The sequence below is a fragment of the Eumetopias jubatus genome, unplaced genomic scaffold (genome assembly GCF_037043125.1).
Source record: "Eumetopias jubatus isolate StellerSeaLion01/CBP00866 unplaced genomic scaffold, mEumJub1_p1.0 scaffold_13, whole genome shotgun sequence".
Taxonomy (NCBI): Eukaryota; Metazoa; Chordata; class Mammalia; order Carnivora; family Otariidae; genus Eumetopias; species Eumetopias jubatus.
Genome location: NW_028274819.1, coordinates 106,329,700 through 106,347,515, shown reverse-complemented (window position 1 = coordinate 106,347,515; position 17,816 = coordinate 106,329,700). Strand labels below are relative to the sequence as shown.

General features: G+C 40.3%; 1 long non-coding RNA gene across 1 annotated transcript; it reads right to left on the bottom strand.

Annotated features, from left to right (window-relative positions):
* Window positions 1–353: 353 nt before the first annotated feature.
* Window positions 354–15,167, bottom strand: LOC114211291 (uncharacterized). The gene is made up of 5 exons (XR_015766687.1): window positions 12,266–15,167; window positions 11,518–11,588; window positions 11,195–11,398; window positions 8,399–8,572; window positions 354–1,386 (listed from the first exon to the last, which is right to left on the bottom strand). It is a non-coding gene; the product is annotated as an uncharacterized LOC114211291 (long non-coding RNA).
* Window positions 15,168–17,816: the final 2,649 nt, after the last annotated feature.

Below are 17,816 nucleotides of genomic sequence, written 5' to 3'. Positions count from 1 at the left end.
GAGTGAGGCATGTAGCTGTCTGGAGGGAATGCCTGATTTCAGGCAGAGGGAAGAGCAGATGAAAGGGGGCAGGAAAGCAACAGGTGGGAGGTAGGCAATGCGATCGGGGAGGCGGAAGGGACAGGCCCTACAGGGTCTCGTAAGCCATCGTAAGGCTCTTGCTTTTGCACTGAATGAGTTGGGAAGCCATTCAAGTATTTTGAGCAGAGAAACTGCAACCGAACTAACGTTGAGTTCGCTCGTTGGTGAGTCACATATAGAAAGTACACCAGATGGAGTTGTCAGACAAAGAAAGATATTTGCAGCAAATAAGGGGATCCAGGGAATAACTTCCAGAGCCGTGACTCCCCAAGGAAGGGCGAATAGTTTCCTTTTATTTCAGGCTAGGAGGAATCTTTACAAAGGGGAGCCCAGTCATTGTATTTGGAGGCGTGTGTAAGGACCTTCAGGAAACAGGCCTAGCTGTAGGTTATGTAAATGAGGCTTGTGCTCCTCCTTGCGCGGAGATTTTAGTATGGTGATGATGTAAAGGAAACTGTCACTCCATCGTCCATGTGTGCGGGTGTGAATCTGGTGCTGAGCTCGAACTGGTCCGGGCGCTGGCTGCAGAGCTCTCCCTCTGGGGAGGAGCTATTGCTTGAGGAATAGTTGTGGTTTCCATCAGGGATGCTGTGCCCGTGGGGTCTTTAGTCTGAGTTAAGAGATAAACTGTAAAGAGCTTAAGGAAAAATGTGGGACAAAGGTGGATGGGTCTAAGCAGATGAGCAGTGAAGGTGAGGTCTTGGGGTCCAGCTGGTGACAGAATGACATAATCTGACTTAAATTTTTAATAAAATTTGTGTTGAGAAGAAACTATAGGGAGAGCAAATGCAGGAGAGAGATACAATGGGGGACCCACTGCAATAATCCAGGCAAGAAATGATGGTGGTTTGCCTCCAGGGTGGTAGCAGATGGAGGGGAAGAAGTAGTCTAATTTTAATATATCCTAAGGGTAGAAATGACAGGATTTACTGACAGCATGATAGGATGTGGGATGAGAGTTTAAGCAAGGCCCTCAAGGATGACTGCAAGGTTTTCAGCCTGAGAAAAGCGGAGAACAGAGTTGCCATTAGTTGAGACACAGAAGGCTGTGGGAAGTGAAAGTTGTGTTCATGGAGGATATTGAGAAATTGGTATAGTTGACCCTTGAACAACATGGGCTTGAACTGTGTGGGTCTACTTACGTGCAGATTTTTTACAGTACAGTACTGGTAAGAGTGTTCTTTCTCTGGGTGCCTGGGTGGCTCAGTTAAGCATCTGCCTTCGACTCAGGTCATGATTCCAGGGTTCTGGGATCGAGCCCCGCGTCCAGCTCCCCGCAATGACATTTTCTTCTCTCTAGCTTTACTGTAAGAACGCAGTATATAATAAACATAACATACAAAATATGTGTTAATCAACTGTTCATGTTATTGGTAAGGCTTCCACTCAACAGCAGGCTCTTAGTAGCTAAGTTTTTGGGGAGTCAAAAGTTCCATGTGGATTTTTTACTGTGCAGGGTGGGGTGGCACCCCTAAACCCCACCCTCAATATTCTTCAAGGGTCAACTGTAATTCCATTTAGCACATGCTAATTTGAGAAGCCTATTAGACATTCAGATGGAGATGTTGAGTAAGTAGTTAGAAAACCAGATTTGGAATTCAGACTAGAGGCCTGAGCCAGATATAAATTTACGCTTTAGCAGTATATAGGTACATATATTTTAAAGCCAGGAGCCTGTGTGGAATCTCCCAGCAGAAAGATGGAAAATAGAAGGTTTGAGGTCCAGTCCTCAAACTGATTTGTGGACATTTAGATTTGGGCACATGAGGGTAAACCAGCAAAGGAGATAGAAGGAGCAGAACCAAGAAATGTGTCCTTGAAAACAAGGGAATGAGGCATTTGCAGAAGAATATTGACATGACAAATGCTGCTTGCTGACCTTGAAGTAAGACTGAAACTTGACAGTGAGAAGGTCACTATGGAGGTCAGTGATGACCTTGACTCATAAAGTGATGGAGTGGAAGTCTGACTTTAATAATAACAATCCCCTCAAGCACAAAAATAAACTCAAAATTGAATAGAGAACTAAATGTGAGATCTGAAACCATAAAATCCTAGAAGAAAACATAGGCAGTAATGTCTCTGACATCAGCTGTGGAAACATTTTTCTAGGTATGTCTCCTTTGGCAAGGGAAACAAAAACAAAATTAAGTTACTGGGACTACACCAAAATAAAAAGCGTTCACACAGTGAAAGAAACCATCAACAACAAAAAGATAACGTACTAAATGGGAGAAGATATCTTCTAATGATATATTAAATAAGGGGCATGTGGGTGGCTCAGTTGTTAAGCCCCTGCCTTTGGCTCAGGTCATGATCCCAGGGTCCTGGGATGGAGCCTCGTGTCGGGCTCCCTGCTCAGCGGGAAGCCTGCTTCTCCCTCTCCCACTCCCCCTGCTTGTGTTCCCTCTCTTGCGTTCTCTCTCTCTGTCAAATAAATAAAATAAAATTAAAAAAAATCCAAGATGTATAAAGAACTTACACAACTCAACACCAACCAAATAATCCAATTAAAAAACAGGCAGAGGACCTCAATAGACATTTTTCCAAAGAAGCCTTACAGATGGCCAATAGACACATGAAATGATGCTCAACATCACTCACCACCAGGGAAATGCAAATCAAAGCCACAATGAGATACCATCTCACACCTGTCAGAATGGCTAAAATAAAAAACACAAGAAACAACAGCTCTTGGTGAGGATGTGGAGAAAGGGGAACCCTCATGCACTGCTGGTGGGAATGCAAGCTGGGTATGGTCACTGTGGAAAACAATATGGAGGTTCCTCAAAAAGTTAAAAATAGAACTACCATAAGACCCAGTAATTCCACGCTAGGTATTTATCCAAAGAAAATGAAAACACTAATTCAAAAAGGTATATACACCTCTATATTTACTGCAACATTATTTTTAGTAGCCAACACATGGAAACAGTCCAAGTATTCATCCACAGATAAATGGATAAAGAAAATGTAGTATATATATATATATATATATATATATATATATATATACATATATATATATATAAAATGGAATTATTTCTCAGCTGCAAAATCATCTTAGGATGATTTTATTTTATTTTATTTTATTTTTTTTAAAGATTTTATTTATTTATTTGAGAGAGAGAATGAGAGAGAGCACGAGAGGGAAGAGGGTCAGAGGGAGAAGCAGACTCTCCACTGAGCAGGGAGCCCGATGTGGGACTCGATCCCGGGACTCCAGGATCATGACCTGAGCCGAAGGCAGTCGCTTAACCAACTGAGCCACCCAGGCGCCCTCATCTTAGGATGATTTTAAACATGCAAATGTTTATATGCATGTGTTATATATATTATATACCATATATATACATAATTCATATTATATTATGTTACATATAAAGTTATATATACATTGTTATGGTGTATATAAAATATATAATTATATATAATTATATATAATACTATAGTATATAGAATATAGTGTACAGTATATATAAAATTATATATTTCATATACAGAAGTACATGTTATATATATGTATATAATTTACATAATTATATATTATCCAATATGTATTATATAATATATATCATTTATTTATTTATTTTAAATATTTTATTTATTTATTCGAGAGAGAGAGAATGAGAGAGAGAGAGAGCACGAGAGGGAAGAGGGTTAGAGGGAGAAACAGACTCCCTGGCGAGCAGGGAGCCCGATGTGGGACTCGATCCCGGGACTCCAGGATCATGACCTGAGCCGAAGGCAGTCGCTTAACCAACTGAGCCACCCAGGCGCCCTATATCATATATTTATATGCATCTAAAAGAAACTGGTTTCTTTATGTGAGGAAAACCTTTTCTAACCACCAATTAGACATCAAGGAATATGTTAGCATACACAAAATAATATAGGGGCGCCTAGGTAGCTCAGATGGTTAAGCATCTGCCTTGGGCTCGGGTCATGATCCCGGGGTCCTGGGATCGAGCCCCGCATCGGGCTCCCTGCTCAGCGGGAAGTCTGCTTCTTCCTCTCCCACTCCCCCTGCTTGTGTTCCCTCTCTTGCTGTGTCTCTCTGTCAAATTAATAAAATCTTTAAAAAAAATTAATATACATATATTTTTTAAAGACTTTATTTATTTGAGAGAGTGAGTGAGAAAGAGAGAACACAAGCTGGGGGAGCAGCTGGCAGAGGGAGAAGCAGACTCCTCGCTGAGCAGGGAGCAAGACATGGGACTCGATCCCAGGACCCCGGGATCATGACCTGAGCAGAAGGCAGATGCTTAACCGACTGAGCCACCCACGTGCCTCCAAATAATTAATATTTATTTATAATCTGTTAGATCTTGTGATGACACCAAAATCAAATCTCATTGCATACATGAAACTTTTTTCCTTTTCTCCTATCCAAACACATCGGGCTATTATCTTTTCTTTGCTGTGCAAAGGTTCATATTGACTGATTTACAAGTCAAAGCAGAAAAACTAGTACAGTTAGAGGAAAATCAAGTGCATGAAATCTGTGGATTATTTAGGGATGGAGAGAGATTTTAAGTAAGGAAATCTAGATTGAGGTCTTGACCCATTGCTTGTAACCTACGTGTCTTTGGGCAAGATACTGAACCTCAGACTTCCATCAGTAAAATAAAAGCAGTAACAACAGTAACACTCAGGGAGCACACATTAGGTGCCAGCCTAAGTCCTTTACATGTGTTACCTCATTCACTCTTCACAACAACCCTGAGGTGAGTACTACTGTATTCCCAACCTACAGACAAGGAAACAGAGACTTGAGAAGCAATTTGTCCAAGATTACACAGCAATTGAGAAATGAGGCAAAGACTGAAAGTCTAACTCCAGAGCCCATGATCTTTTTTTATCTTTTAATTTTTTATTGTTATATTAATCACCATATATTACATCATTAGTTTTTGATGTAGTGTTCCATGATTCATTGTTTGTGCATAACACCCAGTGCTCCACACAGAATGTGCCCTCTTTAATACCCATCACCAGGCTAACCCATCCCCCTACCCTCCTCCCCTCTAGAACCCTCAGTTTGTTTTTCAGAGTCCATCGTCTCTCATGGTTCATCTCCCCCTCTGACTTACTCCCCTTCATTCTTCCCCTCCTATCTTCTTCTTTTTCTTTTTTCTTAACATATATTGCATTATTTGTTTCAGAGGTACCGATCTGTGATTCGACAGTCTTGCACAATTCACAGCACTCACCGTAGCACATACCCTCCCCAATGTCTATCACCCAGCCACCCCGTCCCTCCCACCCCCCACCACTCCAGCAACCCTCAGTTTGTTTCCTGAGATTAAGAATTCCTCATATCAGTGAGGTCATATGATACATGTCTTTCTCTGATTGACTTATTTCACTCAGCATAACACCCTCCAGTTCCATCCACGTCGTTGCAAATGGCAAGATCTCCTTCCTTTTGATCAGAGCCCATGATCTTAACTATTACACTATACTACGTTATCATAATATAATGTGACAATCAAATTGGTTAATATATATTCAAATGCTTAAAGCACTTGACACATGTTATTTTTACCTCATTAGAGAGGGTATCACTATAATTAATAGCATCATGCTGTAAAGACATAAACACTGAGATTGTTGATTAGGGGTCCAGGGATTCTCATCCTGATTTCTCCATAAATTGGCTGAGTGACTGTGACAAGTCACTTAACATTTGGGGTCCAAGTTTTCTCAATGTATACAGATGTATACATTTAAGTACCATTTAGATCCTGCTGGCTAGGAAATGATGCTGTTTTGCCATTTTATGCTCTTTTGGATCCAGCTTCCTCTAAGGTTCTGGCTCTAAGTTTTTTCTCACAGGACAAATGTTGCATTTTTCTCCCTTGCTCTGGCTTCTAATTGCCTTGAGTTCATACACAAGATTATCAAAAAGTATAACATGCTCAGAAAAATCAGTGAACCATGGAAAGAGGACTCTTGTTTCTTTTCAAAGCTTTGCTTCCTTTGTTTTGTTCTGAGTAGGTAATGCATTGGCCTTGTCCAAGAGTGAAAACCCTATCACAAGGCACACACTGAGGAGTCCTGCTCCCTCCCCTGACCCTCCCTCCCCTGACCCTCCCTCCCCTGACCCTACTGTTCTGTTCCTTTTTTTCTTACTTGTCCTTCTGGTGTTTATCTATACAAGTTCAAGCCATATGAAAGTAAATACTTATTTTCTCCTCTTTAACAAAAGATGAAACATTATATTCACTTCGATTTCTTCACTTAACAATACATCTTGGAAATCTCTTGTACACAAAGAGCTTCATTTACTTTTTTTTTCAGCTGCATATTATTTCATTGCAGGGTAGTACCATAGTTCATTTAAATCTCTGAATGAAGGACACCTGAAGGGCATTTTTAATATTTTGCTAATACAGACAGTAATGCGAATAAATAACACCATATACACATCATTTCATATTATACAGCTATAAACCCAGGACAAACTCCCAGGAGTGGAATTTGTGGGTTAAAGGGTAAATGAATTGGTATCTGTATAAATATTATCATATTGCCCTCCACAGAAGTCAGACCATTTTACACACCAACTAGGAATATATCAGAGTGCCTGATGCCCCATGGATTCACCAACATCGCGTTGTCAAATGTTGGATTTTTATTTAACAGATCATTTATCTGTTAGGGAAAATGGCAGGCAGAGTGATTTTAATTTGCTCAAAGATGAAGTTTTTAAAAAAGAGTTGGGAAGCTGAAAAGCTGGTAAAAATTTAAAGTAAAGTTTGATAGAAATGGATTCTTCAAATCAGACCCCAAATCTGAGGCTACGCAACAGAGTAATATTCAGAAACTCCTGTAACTGACAACTGACATTGGAATAGAACAAAAACAATTTTTTGTAACCCAAAGCTCTGTGTCAGTCAAGTCCAAGGAAATGTGGCAATTGCTGTCTAGTTACTCAATCTTAATCCAAAGAAATCACTTGCTGCCCTACAGGAGCCTGGCTTTAAGCTGTCCCACAATACTGTTAACTGATTTTTTTTTTTTTTACTGTTGTTTTTTTACTCTAGTCTGGCCTGTGCAGGAACCAAGGGCAAGCCATGCCCAAATGTGCCATTCTGGCATGCAGATTTCAAGCTTTCTTCATTAAAAGACTCAGGAAGAAATTTTACTGCCTAAAATAATTTATTTATTTATTTATTTTTTAAAAAGAGTTTATTTATTTGACAGCGAGAGACACAGCGAGAGAGGGAACAGAAGCAGGGGGAGTGGGAGAGGGAGCAGCAGGCTTTCCGCGGAGCAGGGAGCCCAATCTGGGGCTCGATCCCAGGACCCTGGGATCATGAACCGAGCCTAAGGCTGACGCTTAACAACTGAGCCACCCAGGCGCCCCTGCCTACAAGAATTTATATCGTGGACCTGCTCTAGGAAGAGAACTATCACCATAGATAACTATGTTGTAATATGAACTGGGTATGGCAGACAGGGAGCAGCCTAGCAAGGTCTGTTTCATCAAAGTCCTCTCTTTGTCCCATTGTTTCTGAATGGTCCAGAAAAACATTTGTTTACCAAACATTTATTCTTTTTCAGCTTCCTGTGAATTGTTTTCTTTCCCTCTAAAATTCCAGACCCCTTACCCCCTTTGCCTTAGTTTAGGATGACATATATACCTCATTTTAACTGTCTTTGGAATCTTATGTCTTTCTGGATTCCCTGTAAAACAAAATTAAATTTGATTTTTTCCTGTTGATCTGTTGCATGTCAATGCAGATTCCCCGCCAAGCAAGGGGAAAAACCCTTGCTGGATAGAGTAAAATCAGCCAGAAAAACCTTGATGGATAGAGTAAAATCTTTCCTCCCCAACACCAGCATATTAACAGCTCCAAATTAATATCTGCATATTAATTCCAAAGGCAAAATACACATTTGTTTTGAACAGACATCATAGAGCAAAAATGGCAGGAACAAGATGAAAAATAACTGGAAGAAATCCCTTTTTATACTGAGTTAATCTCTCCCTTCACACATACATAATCATGTACACAAGCGCACGCACACACATCAGCAACATGCATTTCTTTCAGATTCAAAGAAATGAAAATGTGTAGATTCTCTTCTATTTTTTTCTCTCAAATCTAAAGGTGAAAACATTCATTTTTGATAGAATGTAATATAAAATATGTAGTACATTTTCTGTGTTTGTATATTATAAAAACCACTATACTGAAGGCTATCTGGTCTCATTTCTTTTGGTAACACCCTAAACCTTCATTTAATTTAAATGTAAACTTCAACAAACTTCATTCATCAGTAAAGTGGTAATGATGCTGATACCCACCTCATAGGGTTTTTGTGAAGATTAAATAACTCAATGGGGTGCCTGGGTGGCTTAGTCAGTTAAGTGTCTGCCTTCGGCTCAGGTCATGATCCCAGGGATCGAGCCCCACGTCTGGCTCCCTGCTCAGCGGGAAGCCTGCTTCTCCCTCTGCACCTGCTCTCTCTCTCTCTCTCTCTGTCAAAATAAATAAAATCTTAAAAAAAAAAAGATTAAATAACTCAAAACATGTAAAGCACCTAGAAGAGTACTTCGAGCAGAGAAAGCACTCAATAAATGTTAACTATTGTCATATTTATTCTCTTGTAATACTTTTCAGTGACTGTGGAATCTTTGGTAGGCACAACGGTAGGTACAATACATATTATATTCTATATGTTGAGGAAAGTGTTGAAACCTTAATTAATGAATAGCGATCAGAATCAGCTCAGATAGTAAGAGTGATGATGGAAGGGATCCTCTACTGGTTAGTGTAAATGCTGTACTTGTTTGATATTTAAACTCAAACGTGGGGGCAAAATAATGGCCCATATATATATGTCCATGCCCTAATTCTTGGAACCTGTGAATATGTCACTTTATGTGACAAAAGGTATTTTTCAGATGTGATTAGAAGTAGGGACCTTGAGAATAGATTACCTTAGATCATCCAGATGGGCCCCAACAAATCATATGCGCTGTTAAAAGTGAAAACCTTTCCTGCTGTGATAAAAGAAAGATATGATAAAGAAAGTTCAGGGCAGGGCAGGCACCTGGCCGGCTCAGTCAGAAGAGCATGCAACTCTTGATCTTGAGGTCCTGAGATGAAGCTCCATGTTGGGGATAGAGATTACTTAAAATAAATAAGTAAATGTTAAAAAAGAAAAAAAAAGAGAAAGATCCAAGAGATGTGATATCAGGACTCAATCAACTGACCAGATGTTGCTGATTTCTTGAAGCTAGAGGTGAGCCCAAGAATCCAGGTGGGGGGAGAAAAAAAGGCACCTGGGTGGCTCAGTGGGTTAAGTGTCTGCCTTCGGCTCAGGTCATGATCCCAGGGTCCTGGGACTGAGCCCCAAGTCAGGGTCCTTGCTCGGCGGGGAATCTGCTTCTCCCTCTGCCCCTCCCCATGCTCGTGCTCACTCTCTCGCTCTTTCTCTCAAATGAAAAAAAAAAAAAAAAAAGAATGCAGGTGTCCCCCTTGAAGTCACAAAAGACAAGGAGACAGATTCTCTCCTATAGTTCTATAAAGGAATGTGGCCCTACTGATGCCTCAAGTTTAGCCCAGTGAGTCCCATTTCAAATCTGACCAACAGAATTGTAAGATAATCATTTTGATATGGCTGCAAAAGAGAACTAATACATAAGGTGGCAATCTTTTGCAAGGACGTAGTATTTACGGCCATTTACTACGTGTTTTGTACTTAAAAATTTAAAGTGACACATTGTGAATGAACAGTACCACAAACCGTATATTCTCCTGGCTTAGACCCTTTGAATTGGTGCACAATAGGCCAGTCTGTTGTTCTACAAACATTTAAGAGGACTTAGTCCAGGCCTGAGGCTAAAGAAGACTTTTGAGCTATTGGCAAGAAAATCAAATCCCTGGTATCACTCAAGGGCAATCAATGCTCAATCTGTCTCTGCCTCACACATATGTGTATAAATACACTGGGTGATTTTCTCATGCCTGGTGAAACTAGATCTTTGGAAACTGTTGGCAAGAAGTAGTTTTGCCCAAATTTCAGAAATTAAAAACATAGCTTACACTGCATTTTTTAAATTGTAGAGTTGAAAGAATTTCTGGCCATTTTCTCCAACTTAAAACTGAATGAAAATGAGTTAACATTGTGCAGTTCACCTTTTTCAATAATAGTGTGAATAAAGCGCTGCCAATCTATGTTACTGATCTCTACTACAGTATGGTCCTGAAAACAAAATATGCCAACATTGAAATATCAGAATTCTATAAATATCTCAGAGGTAGTTAACCTACATGTAAATCCAATTATAATCTATATTCTGAAGTACTTAAATTTTAGAACAAAGTAAATAACCCTTATTTTTATTTTCAACTACAGTGTGGTCTCTATATCAATTTTTTAAGATTTACTGATACTTTATTACCTAGGACACTCAATTTTCATGTGTTTCCTCTGTACTTAATTGAGAAATTAGATTATTTAACTAAGTACAGGTTACCAAATGTGTCAAGTTTATTAGTCTTACTGAATATTTGATCTGTTAATTCCCTAAGAGTATGTTAACATAGGGATATGTGACTGCATATTTGCCCATTTTCCCATGAAATTGTTTTATATAAAACATATATTCATAAATATATGCTGTATTGTTAGATACTTGTAAGTTTAGAGTTGCTGGACATTCCAAATTAATTTAAATGCTTAGCATTTTTTAGTGATCACGTTTATCCTTTATAATGCATCCCCCCTACATCTATTTAATTGGATTTAAATGAAGTCCCGTTAATTGGACAGCAATATAGCAAGCTATCTTTTCACTGTATTTACCTGATTTTTTTATCCTTTTATATCTTTTATAATTTTGATATATTTCTTCTAAATGTCATAGAGTCAGAATTTCTGCATCCTCAACCAAAGTCTGCCTTTGCATTGGTGTACTGAATCCATTTACATTTGAGATATTGGGACTTATTTTTAAGATTTCATTTTATTCTTTCAAAATATGTGCTTTTAAATGTTTTTTTCCTTTCTTTTATTCTTTCTTTTGGAGCTTAAAGGATGTATTTGTCAGGATCAAGGCTAAGCTGTGGTAACAAAGAGTCTTTAAGATAAGTACCTTCAGGAGCATCCATGTCAACTTCTCTCGTGAAGCATTTCAGAAGCGGGCTGGGCTTGCAGAGCAAGGCTGCAGCATCAAGGCCGGGAAGTAAGTCGGCCACACGCAGTCACACGGGAGCCCACGAGGGTAGACCGGTTCTGACCGTCTATCATCTCTGATATTTAGCTTCTGTGTTTGCCTCCCACGTGATCACCCTGGTTGCTGAAAGGAAAACAGACAGAAAGGAAAACAAAGAGCTTCCTTTTAAAAAGACTATCTGGCTGCACACATCATTTCTACCTCCACGGCTGTAGCAAAGGCTGTTACAGGGACACACTTACCTGCACAAGCAACTGGGAAATGTGGTCTCTGGTGAGAGTAAGACACATGCTCAGCTAAAATGCAAGATATTCTGTCACCAAAAAGAAGAAAGTGAGAGAGGATTGTGTCAATAACACTTTCGGTCTTATTACTCATTACATATTGGTTCAATAATATAATTCTATCTTGCTCTTATTTTTATCTCCTCATGAGATCATAGTTGGTGTTACTATTTTACAACCAATTGTTATTTAGATTTACCCACATGGTTGCTAATTTTTTGCTTATCATTTCTTTTTGCCTCTTAGTCCTTCCTTTTGGGTTCAATTTCACCATTTTTTTTTTTTAAGATTTTATTTATTTATTTGACAGAGAGAGACACAGCAAGAGAGGGAACACAAGCAGGGGGAGTGGGAGGGGAGGGAGAAGCAGGCTTCCCACCGAGCAGGGAGCCCGATGCAGGGCTTGATCCCAGGATCCCAGGATCATGACCTGAGCCGAAGGCAGACGCTTAATGACTGAGCCCCCCAGGCGCCCCTCAATTTCACTATTCTTGAAGAACATTGTATTAGCTATCTATCGCTGCATAACAAACTGCTCCAAAGGATAATGAGTGGGAACAACATTTACGATCTGTTTCTGGATCTGGGGTGGCTTCGCTGGGCCCTCTGCTTCAGGGTCCCTTAGAGGCCACAGTCAGGGTGTCAGGTGGGGATTCAGTCATCTCAAGGCCCCACTGAAGAAGGAGCTGCTTCCCAGACCACTCACATGGTTGTCGGCAGGATTCAGTTCTTCGTGACTGGATAACCAGACGAAAGTCTCAGTTCCTTGCTGGCTGTTTGCTAGAGGCTGTTCTTGGTTCTTTGCCATGTGAGTGTCCCCAACCCGCAGCTTCTTCATCAAAGCATGTAAACCAAGTGGGCAACAGAGGAAGAGAACCAGCAAGACAGAAATCACAGTCTTTTGTAACATAATACAAGTGACATTCCATCATTTTTGCTGTATTCTATTTGTTAGAAGCAATCACTAGGTCCGGCCCACACTCAAGAAGAGGGGATTACATCTAGGTGTGAGTCCCAGCAGGTGGGGCTCACGGGAGCCATGTCAGAAGCCGCCTACCAAATACACTCTTTATATAAGTTCTTTCAGTGAGTCTGAGACCAATAGCTCTATTAATTTTTGTTGGTTTAAAAATGTCTTAAACGTCTTCATTTCAGTCTCATTCTCTTTCCTTCTGGGACTCCAAACAGAAGTGTGTTAGACCATGTGATATTATCGTCTGACAGCCCAATGATGCCATGTTCTTATGTTTTTCTAGTCTTTTTTCTCTTTGAATGTCATTCTGGAAACTTTCTATTGCTATGTTTTCAGGTTCACTGATCTTTGCTTCTGTGGTGTTATTGACTTCTAACCTTTTGTACATTTAGACATTTAAAACACTTCCAATCAGAGGAAAAACAGCATGGAAATCTGATTAATATTTAAACCAAACAATACAGAAAATATCACGTTTCAAACTCTTGACATAGCCAAACACACTACTTAGAGGAAACTTAAATACTTAGAGAAATTAAATACTTCTTTTAAAAATCAAATTGAAAATTAATAAACTAAGTATCTAGATCAATAAGTTAGAAAAAGAACAAACAAGTAATCCCAAGAACATGGAACAAATCATAAAGATAAATGAATAAGGACACCTGGATGGCTCAGTAGGTACAGTGTGTGATTCTTGATCTCTGGCTTGTGAGTTTGAACTCCACACTGGGTGTAGAGACCACTTAAAAATAAAATCTTTAAAAAAAATGAATAAGATTAGGAGTGCCTGGGGTGGCTCAGTCGTTAAGCGTCTGCCTTCGGCTCAGGTCATGATCCCCGGGTCCTGGGATCGAGCCCCGTATCGGGCTCCCTGCTCGGCGGGAAGCCTGCTTCTCCCTCTCCCACTCCCCCTGCTTGTGTTCCCTCTCTCGCTGTGTCTCTGTCAAATAAATAAATAAAATCTTTAAAAAAAAAATGAGCAAGATTAGAAAACAAAGATATAGCACAGAAAACCATTGTCCAAACCTGTTATCTGAAAAGACCAATAAAACAAAGTTTTGCTAAGATTATTCAAAGAAAAAAGACTCAGAAAATAATATAAGAAATATGAAAAAAGGGTGCCTGGGTGGCTCAGTCGTTAAGCGTCTGCCTTCGGCTCAGGTCATGATCCCAGGGGCCTGGGATCAAGCCCCACATAGAGCTCCCTGCTCCGCGGGAAGCCTGCTTCTCCCTCTCCCGCTCCCCCTGCTTGTGTTCCCTCTCTCTCTGTCAAATAAATAAATAAAATCTTTAAAAAAAAGAAATATGAAAAAATTCAGAAAATAATATAAGGATTATGAAATGTAGTTATAGATATATCAGAGATTTTTTTTTTAAAAGGTGACACTAGGAAAAAAATTTATGCCAACAGATTTTGAAAATCTAGGTGAAATATACTATTTATTAGAAAATTATAATTTTTTTTTAAAGGGGGGGGTAGGGCAGAGAGAGAATCTAAGTTCCATGCCCAGTGCGGAGCCTGACAAGGGGCTCAATCTCACCACACTGAGATCACGATTTTGAGCTGAAATCAAGAGTCAGATGCTTAACTGACTGAGCTACCCAGGCGCCCCAGAAGATTATAACTTTTAAATCAGCTTTTGAGTAAAGAGAAAACATGAATAAACCTGTAAGTACAGCAGATAAATAAAGGGAAACAAGCCTTTATCCTGCCTTTCCCATACAGGTTCCGAGGAGATCTGAATAGAAGATAAAGGCAGATCTGTCTAGAGAAGTAGTCTAGGTGATCAATGAAAGAATGATAGGATTAGAACACCTGCATTTTGCAACCCCAAGTGAACTGTTCATCACCCGTGGCTAACGTGACAAAAAAAGACAACCAACTATTAACATTTGAAGGACACATTAAAAAGTTAAGAAGTACATAAGAAGTAATCTTAACAAAGAAACGGGACTTGAAACTGAGCAAGTCACTTGATCCAAGCTCTTATTTGCATGTAACAATTTAATTGTAAGCTGTGACAGAGGGATTTCTAGTGTGTAAGGCTCCCAAAGATGCATGTGTCAGAGAATGGTTCCTCCAAGGACTGGAGTCCTGGAGACCGGTTCTAAGTCAGCCAGGTTCAGGCTGCCAACATAACCTGCAGAGGAGAAAGGCATGATACGGGACTGATGGGCAGTGGAAGGCAGAGCTTGAGGGGGGTGGTGTGTCCGGCTGAGCAGTTTGTTTTACGCTATAAATAAATGGTGATAAAATGTCACTCAAGGATATTCATCAAGAAAGTAACAGAATCATACCAGTATTTTAATGGGATCAGCCTACTAGCAGTATGGAGGCTGTCTTAGAGCAAGACAAGACTGCAGGCAGGAAGGTCAATTAATTTAAATATCAATTATATCTTTATATTTAGGAAATATATCAGTATCATCAGCCATATTAATAAATCACCTGGGGGTGGGGTAATTTCTTGTGGTGAAATATACTTAGGTCTAATTTTGTATTCTTTTTAAAAAATTTAGATAATTGCTGACCTTATTGCTAAATTATAGGGACCCTGTAGAATCTAAAGCATCTACTATCGAATATAGAGTTGAAAAATGTGACATGTAAATACACATTAATAATATATAATAATAGGGATACCTGGATGGCTAAGTCAGTTAACTGTCCGACTCCTGATTTCAGCTCAGGTCATGATCTCCGGGTTGTGAGATTGAGTACCGTGTCAGGCTCTGCATTGGGCATGGAGTCTGCTTGAGACTCTCTCTCTCCCTCTGACCCTCCTCCTGCTCTCCCTCTCTTAAAAAAAAAAAAAAATATATATATATATATATATAATAAAATTATACCTATTCATAATAAAATATAATAAGAAGAATAAAAATATCATTTCTTGTGTTTATGCCCTGGACTTGGGATCAAGAAGACCTAGATTTACAGTTTGGATCTACAACTCACTAGCAGTATGATTCCAAGAAAACTACCACCGGGCACCTCCGTTTCATCTGTAAAATAAGAGGGGAAGGATTATTTTCTTCACTGCTGTGTCTGTAGCACACGCATGGTGATCTACACATTGCTTATGTCAATAAATATTTTTTGATTAAAGGCATTTATTGACTAAAGGCATGTCTACTCTACAGAGTCGCTGTGATAACGAAAGGAGATAGACATTGTGAAAGTTCCTAACACAGCTCTTAACGGACACATTAAATGGCCGCTTTGTGCCAGGCATTATGCCAGGTGCTGTGCAGATGAAGATGAGTAAGATAGCATCCTTACTTCGGGGGGGCTTCTGCCTAGAGGGGCTACGTAAAGTATGTACGATGGAGCACACAGTACCATGAAGTGCAGAGTAGGGGCTCAATAAACACCAAATCTGAATTTTTATGACACTTTTCAGTTTACAGAGCACCCTCATGAACCTTACTCTATTTGAAGTAACAGGTACTATCAGTTTTACAAGAATAGACAGAGGTCTTAAGCATTCAGCAGAGGGGAAGGATGATTGGTTGGGATAAACAGGCACAACTTCATGGGAAAGACATAATTTGAAAAGCTTCGAAATATGGACAGATTTTGACAGGAATGACAGATGGAGAGATGGAAGTTTTTTGTTTTTTAAATAAGCTCCAAGCCCAAGGTTGGCCTTGAACTCATGGCCCTGAGATTAGGAGTCATATGCTCTAAGGACGGAGCCAGCCAGGTGCCCTGGGGATGGGAGTTTTATAAGGTGGAGAAATACATAAATCCCCTCTGGAATACTGCTGAATTGATATTTGTAATCTTTGGAATCAAGCCTCATCCACCTTTGAAAATCCAGAGTCCGTTTTTTCCATCTTTAATTTTCAGGTACATGCTTCAGGCATTGTCATGATTACTAATGGAAGTTACACGACAACATTCATTTATTCACAAATATTTACTGCCCACTTGATATGCTCAAAGCCCTGTGACTGGTAGTATGAGGGCTACTAAGATGAACAACGTATATAAGCTACCCCACAAGGCACAAAGCTGGAAGCACTATAACCCAGCTGAAGCTGGATCTGTTGGGAGAAGAGAGAACATTTGCATTCCCTGCCCCTCCTATTTTCTTCCTACAATTAATTCATCTCACTTTGAAGATCTGATCTTATAAAAAAAAAAATTAACTGTTCTTTACAATTCCTCTTTCCGACTACTTGTCAGGTTTGTTGTGCCCTTTCCAGCCTGAAAGTCTTTCTCTTTATGGGAAGATTTAGACGATTTGGGAGCCAAACGACTGCCCTCCTTCTGCCCTCAGGTTCAATGCCCGGCACACCTTGTTTCGAGAAACTTTACTCAGGTCTGTGCTTTCTTGTTCTGAATATTCTTTGAAGTATCTTTCATTGCGTTCGGCACATCTGCAAAATCCACTTGACTATGATCTGTAGCGTCTTTAAAGATGGCTTTAGGGAGGGGGCCCAAGGAGTTATCACATTAACGTTCGTGACGCACTATGTATGCCATTGTGCGTTTTTTCTGTAACCCTCAGAACGGCCCTGGAGACTGGAACATCTTATCAGCGTGTAAGTGCTTTGGAAACTGTGATCCTCGAGGACAATAATTCACCCAAGGTCTCGGAGCTCCGCAGTGGCAGACCTTGGATTTGAACATTGCTATTTCTGACCTCAAAGCCCATGTTCTTTCCACCACAACGTATCAATCCTGATAACGTGTATTTTTAATTTCATCTTCCTTGCGTTTTGTAGAAACCCCTAAGGAAAAAAAATTCGGTTCATCAAAAAGTTTCCAAACACATGGATTTCATGTGCTGAACAAGCATTTATTTACCCCGGATTATTACCTGCTTTCTCCAGTATCCCCGAGTGTATTCATTACTGCGACCTTTATAACTGCAAGACCGTAATGGCTCCTCTGTGTGTCACGTCTTTGGCGCTGTGAGATTTCCCACCGTCCCTGTTTGACAATGCCCAGACTTCATTTTTCCCTCTAATTTGAACTCCGGGACGGTAACTGCCCACGTTGGTTTTTGTTTTGAACAGGGAGAAGGCGAGAGGCGTGAGGAACAGAAGAGGTTTCGTTACCTGCGGGTCGTTCTACCTCAACCTTCCGTCAGACGTCCGGCTGCCCCTTAGACCCCGTCGTTCCCGCGCGCCCACGGCGGACGGAGCGGCACGGCGCAGGCCAACCTGGTCGGGAGGTGCGTGCGCCCCGCGCTCAGCCCCGCCCCCTAGAGGCCACACCCGCCCGGGAGGCGTGGGAACGGGCAGGGGGAGGCGCTGCACTTGGGGTGCC